This window comes from Macaca thibetana, chromosome 11 (assembly GCF_024542745.1).
Source record: "Macaca thibetana thibetana isolate TM-01 chromosome 11, ASM2454274v1, whole genome shotgun sequence".
Classification (NCBI taxonomy): Eukaryota; Metazoa; Chordata; class Mammalia; order Primates; family Cercopithecidae; genus Macaca; species Macaca thibetana.
The window spans coordinates 54,299,772-54,306,706 of NC_065588.1; the positions used below are offsets into that span (position 1 = coordinate 54,299,772).

Genomic DNA, 6,935 nt, shown 5'->3' on the forward strand with positions numbered 1-6,935 from the left:
ATGTATGCTGTGTTCCATGATTGCAGCTCAATATGAAATCTCTAAGTAATTTTGATCAAGAAATTTCTTTGCATTGATGTCAAAACACAAGCAATAATAATTTAAAATAATGCCATGCATCCTGATTACCATTCTACTAATTTTATTAATTAATGTATAAAATGTTGAACCAAAACAATACACTGTAATGTTCTTAAAAGACAGAAAAGAAAAAAAAAAAGGAGAAAAAGAAAAACCATACTGAAATTCTGAGCTGTTAGAAAACTCAACCAGCAGCAGAGGGCACTAATGTATCACTGATGAATTGTGCATCACAAGAGGCTTAAACATTTTTTTTTTTTTTTGCTTCGCACTAATAAACTTTTATTTCACTCAAATTAGAGCAATAATCTTCCATACATAAGTATTTTTCCTGCCCGATAATTCAAATAAAAAATCCAAAATGATTAATAAAGAAAAATATAAGAATTAACAGACCCTTTAAATTTGTTTTAAATATTTTTAAGGTTTAAAAAGGGTTTAAAGTTTGTAATTCCTAGTAGGAAAACATTATCTGAATGAATACCCTAATGGCAAACCACTGTAAAATGCTTCAGCTGCATTCGGGGGAGAGGGGTAGGAATTATCCTCAAAGCACTCCAGCTGTCTTGATGAGAAGGTCAGAGGTACACTGGTTTGTATTACTGTAACATTCATCAGGTGATCTAGGTTGCCTTTCCTTAAGCAACGGCTTTATTTATCAGAAGGGCATTACGCTTGACCTCCAAATATGGCTGACAATTTACTGATAAGATTCATAACCTTTGGGTTGCTGCGGTATTTTGACATATTCGCCGGGTTCTGAGCCACAGCCTGGGAGACCACCATAACTTCTGGATCCTGTATGGCTGCAGGAACCTCTGGCTCACTGAGAATTTTATTGGGTCGAGGCCTTCTGGCCATCCCAGGTATGCCCCGTCCATTCCAGGCATTCCTCTGGGAAAAATATCAGGCATTTCCCTAGGAAAGCCACTTGGAAAAGAGCCAGACTGAGCTCCTGACTATTGTCTGGCTTGTCTGGCTTCTTCCTCCCTCTGGGCTCTCTCATGCTCTTCTGAGCCTTCTTAACTCTTTCTATTCTTTCTTTGGTCTCTTGCTCTTCACATTTTCGTTCATACTTTCTCTGATGTTCTGCAATTTCCTGTGTCCTAGGTTGAATCAGGATTTATTTCAATGGCTCTGTCACAGTCTCAGATGGCAGCATTTGGCTTCTGTAATTTGACGAAGACAGTGGCCCTCTTGGCATACAAAATGGCCAAGTGAGGATTCAGCTTGATGGAATCTGTGAATAAGTCAATGGCTTTCTGCAGTTCACCGTTATTTAGGGCTTCAATAGCAGCCACTTTCTTATCATTTGCCTGATCCATCATCTCCTCTGTTATCTCTGCATTTCATCTCCCATTTCTGGAGGGGCATCAGTGTCTGGTTCAATCACACTTTTATTATCAATTCCTAGATAACTTTCCTCACTTGATGGTTCATCTGCCTTTAAGTTTTCCTCCACCTTCTTACTACCAGATTTTTCTTCCTTGGTATTTTCTTCTGATTTCGCTTTCCGAGTAGCAGGTGATACTTTACCCCCCATGCTCTCCACCCTCTCCCTCAGGAAACACATTTCCTTGGTGTGCAGAACGCTTGGATCTTGTTTACACATTTTCACAAAGGCCCAAAGCACGTTCACTTTGTGGGGGTCTATGGTCGGAAGGCAGTGGGCGAAGCTACGGGGCTGTGGCTGGTTCTAGGCCCAGGTCCTGGCTCCGCATGACCTCGTAGAAGCAGGCAGCTGCTGGGAGATGGAACACACTAGAACCTTCCCGGCCACTGGCTCCTCCCACCCAAAGGTCTCATGACCCCAGGTCCTCTGCCTGCTCATTCCTATTCCCTCTGCACTGCTCCTGCTCTCTCCCTAGAACCTTCTAGAAGCATGGCTGTTTGTGCTATTGCCTGCCTTTCTGTGCACACATTCTCATATTCTTAACTAGGAACCGGCTCCCTGGATCGGGCAACCCCTGACATGGGTGCCTTCAAGGAGGCGGAGGATAGCAGCCCCTTAGGGAGCAATGTCCAAGAGCATATTCTGTGGCTGCATGCACTTGAGGCTTAAACATTTTTGTATTGCTTTGTTCAACTTAGATTTTATTTGAATATTTATTTTAATCAACTTTGCCATGCAGTGTTGTTAAAACAGATTAGAAACTAAAAGCAGTTCTAGTGTACTGTTCAGCACTTGTATGACCCTAAATAACATACATATACACACACACACACACACACACACATATATATATATACACATATATATGTGCTTAAGATCCTTCGCTAATAAAGTACTTAACCATTTTGGCAACCGGATGTACTACATTTCTGGTTTATGCTTGAATGCCTGGGTCTTTACAAGTGTGTTGACTGTGTGTGAGGAATCATAGGTCTAATTAAGGAAGGCAGTGGTGGATGGAGGTTTATGAAGTTAAGGAACTAAAATCCTAGTTGGGTGGGAGATGGCTTTAGCTGGACTGACTTAACTCCTGAGCCAGATAATGGAGTGTCATATGATACAATTCCATCCCCAGGCATACAAACCTATACAGAGGTGTGTATAAGTGCAAAAAAATTCAGTACAATTTCAGTTTCCTCACAGTACTGCCTTTATGGACAGAGGAGGAGAGTTCATTTTGGTCCTCTTTGTGCTGGACTTGGCATTGCATATATTTGATTTCATTCCAGTTTCATGACAACCCGGTGAGGTAGGTGTTATTATCATCTGTTTACAGATGAAAAAAATCCCCAGGGCTGAAAGAAAGGGTATATTTCAATGAACGCTATCCTTTTGTATAGTGGGCACTCACTTAACATTCATCTAATGTAGCATTTCTTAAACTTTGGTCTGTAAGACACTAGTACCCTTCAAGGTTTCAAAAGTTTTCCTTATCAAACAATTATGGGAAATGTTGCAAACTTTAGCTGTCTTTTAGAGTTTCACAATGCATAAAAATGTTTTAAAATTTCTTAAGAAATTATGTGGTAATGCAACTTATTTAACTTTATGCTTAGGTTTCTCAATCTTACTTAGCTAAAGAATTTTTCTTTTTCTCCCATTTTTAGTAGAACAGCCATCCATGTTGCAAGGCATACATCTTTTGTGAAACATGTTTTGAGAAACATGGGTCTAATTATGTATGGAATATATTTCCTGGTAGGAATTAGAGGAGTTAATTCATTATCATCATAATTCTTAGAAAATATGTATTTGGGTGGTGATTCCTCAGGGATCTAGAAACAGAAATACCATTTTACCCAGCAATCCCATTACTGGGTATATACCCAAAGGATTATAAATCATTCTACTATAAAGACACATGCACGTTTATGTTTATTGCAGCACTGCTCACAATAGCAAAGACTTGGAACCAACCCGAATGCCCATCAATGATAGACTGGATAAAGAAAATGTGGCACATGTACATCATGGAATACTATGCAGCCATAAAAAAGAATGAGTTCATGTCCTTTGCAGGGACATGGATGAAACTGGAAACCATCATTCTCAGCAAACTAACATAAGAATGGAAAACTAAATACTGCATGTTCTCACTCACAGTGTGATTTGCACAATGAGAACACATGGACACAGGAAGGGGAACATCACACACTGGGAACTGTTTGGGCTTGGGGGCAAGAGGAGGGAGAGCATTAGGACAAGTACCTAATGCATGCTGGGCTTAAAACTTAGATGATGGGTTAATGGGTGCAGCAAACCACTATGGCACATGTATATCTATGTAACAAACCTGCACATTGTGCACATGTATCTGAGAACTTAACGTATAATAATAATAAAAAAGAAAATAGGTATTTGGTACCTTCAATTTGTAGGGCATTGGGATAGAATCCAGACATATGACGTAAACCCTGTTAGAGAGAGAGAGAGAGGAGTTTACAGTTTATATGAAGAGGCAAAAATGTCTTTGGTTTGAGTGGGAATGTAACTTTAACTCCAGTGCTCTTCTTTCTTTAATTTTTAGAGTAGGATGGTGGTTATGGATAACAGGGTTTCCAATGATTTCTTAATGTGACATTCTGTTTTGTTCCCTTAGTAAACAATTACCACTTTCTTCCATTAATTTAGTATGGCTTAGATGTTTGGAAGGAAGAAAAACTTAAACATTTGAATACAAGTAAATCCCAGATAGAAGTCATTAAGAACAGTACATCTTTGACACACCCTGGAAAATAGGTGTCTTCCTTTTCACACACATTCAAATGCATACACAGGTGTGTGCACACACACATTCAATTTCATCTCATCAGAGCATCACATCTTTATGTCATTTGTTGGATAAACAAAAGCAAATGAAGGTTGTAGATATCTATATCAGGGGATTGGTCAAAGGATTTGAAATTCATAGACTAAAAATTTCAGTTGTTTTTCAGTAATTTTGAAGGCTGGTAAGTTACCACTATGCCAGAGATCCCTAGCCTTTTTTTCTTTAGGGATGTGATGATATTTTGCACTGTTCTGGCACCTTTTATTCTGATAATCTTTTAAAACCTCATCAAGCAATGTAGCATATTACCAACAAGGAAATGAAATTAATTCGTAGTTGTAACATTAACAGGGGAGTTGGAAATGAAATATTCAGCTGTGGTTAGATAGACAAGTGGAAATGTGAAGATGATGAACAATAAACCAATAACACAACCTTGAAATATTTTTTTTCTTGAGGTATTCAGATGCTTATAACAAGAAAAGGTTTTCCTCCCTGCATTACCTTATTTAAGGCAGCCCCAGCACTTCACTGTATGTGTCCCTTTGAAGTAGGACTGCTTAGAAAGGCTCTGGGTGTGCAGCCTTGCTTTTTTGAAAGGATCATGACTTGCACCTCCATCTCATATTCTTGAGGAGGACAGAAAAGAGGGTTTATCTTTGCTTCTACGTATCTTAGCAGCATTCTTATCCTATTAAGCCATAGGCCTTATTTTTTCAGGTCACAAATAACTGAGAAGTGTAGAAATAATAGGCTACTGATGGCAAATTATATTTTTCCATATTATGACTGTAAATGTTACCTGAGACAATTTTTCAGAAGCCATTTTCACTATAGTGGTTTAAACCAAAACTCAGTGAAAGGAAGTCATTTTTTCCACATAATGCGGTAATGATAAAGAATGATTATTTTCTCTTTACATTGATAACACCTAATCCTTAATCCTCCTTATGAGATTTGCTTTAATATCTAAAAATAATGAACCTTTCTAAAAAAGGTACCTCCAATGGAACTACAAACTCACCAGAAATTGCAGAGGATGTCCATGTGGAGATGTTTCATATGAAACCGCAAGTGGCTCATGACATTACTTATGGATAGTTCCCCCGTGGGAACATGACACACATCTGACAATATCAATGAGATAATTTGTATCTTGGCCTAAAGCAGGCTTTCTGCTTTGGTGTCTCTTCATTTCAAATAATAACACTGGGGGCCTGGAAGAAAGAGGCAGAGTTATCATTTAAACTGTGTTTCCTACATTAAGAGATTGAAAATGCAAAACGAAGGAAGTTGAGCCCCAGAGTTATTGGTTGTTATCTCTTTCAGTACTACTAGTAACAGAGCCATTGTAAACTTGTTGGGGCAACATGGGCAACCAGGGACTCTCTAGTCACTTGTTTATAACAGAAATCAATGCTTTTTAAACATCTTTAACTCCAGTTGTGGCATAAAGTCATCAGTGGACTCTGTTAAGCAAAAACCTTTCTTTAATCCTTATATTGAATTTCTTCAAAAATATTTATTAAGCACCTATTTTATGCCAGGCACTGTTCTAGGTACTGGGTCACTGGTGAACATGATGGGTGAAGTCCCAGCTATCTTAGAGTTTACTTTTCCTTGGGAATAAAGGCAATAAACAAGCTAACAAAGAGGCTATGAAGAAAATAAAATAGGTTAATGTAATAGAGAGTGACAGGTGTGGAGTGGAAAAGGCCTCCCTGAGGGGGTATTATTTAAGAAGATGGAGTCAGCTAGAGAGGGGAAGGAAAAGAGCACTCCAGGCATTGGAAACAAGTGCAAAGGCCTGAGGCAGGAGCAAACTTGGCATGTTCAAGGTACTGGAAGGAGCTCTTGTAGCCAGAGCCTGGTGAGCAAAGGAGGGGTAATGGAAGATAAGCACAGAGAGGCAGGCAGGGATTGGGCCATCTGGGATCTTGTAAGATCTCGATGAAGAGTTTAGATTTTATTGTACGTGCAATTCTAGCTGCTGTGAGGAGAATGACTGTGCGGGCAAGAGTGGGTGCAGGAAGAGCACCAGGGCTATTTCAGATAAGCCAGGTAAGTCCAGGGTCTTGGTCTAAGGTGGAAATAGTAGAAATGGTGAGAAGTAGTTGATTCCAAAATATATTTTAGAGAGAGAAACAACACGATATATTGATGGATTAGATGTGGGGACTGAGGGAAAGAGGTCTTTGTCCTGAACAATTTCCTGAGATGGGAAAGAAGAGGTTTAGGGGGTGGAAATTAAGGGTTTGATTTGAATGTGCTTAGTTTCAGATGCCTACTGGACATGAAAACATTGATATCAGATAAGTCAGAGCTGAAGATACACACTTGGGTGTCATTTGCATATAGGTGGCATTGGAAGATCAGGGCCATGACCAGCTGATGTTGGGAGAGAGTATAGATCCAAGAAAAGGTGGTGCAGAACTGCGTCTCCAAGTCACAACATTGTTGAAGTTGGGAAGAGGAGGAGGAGCAGCAAAAAAGATGGAGAAGGACCAGCCAGTGTAACAGGCAGGAAGATGGAGAGGTGTAGCTATGGAAATCAATAGAAAAAGTGTTTTAGCAAGGAAGTGTATAGTGCTGCAGAGAGGTAAAGTAAGATGAGAACAGAGAGATAGCAAT

The 6,935-nt window shown here is 39.4% G+C and overlaps 1 pseudogene; it reads right to left on the reverse strand.

Moving 5' to 3' along the window:
- Positions 1-750: 750 nt before the first annotated feature.
- LOC126931616 (hsc70-interacting protein-like) lies at positions 751-5,130 on the reverse strand (annotated as a pseudogene).
- Positions 5,131-6,935: the final 1,805 nt, after the last annotated feature.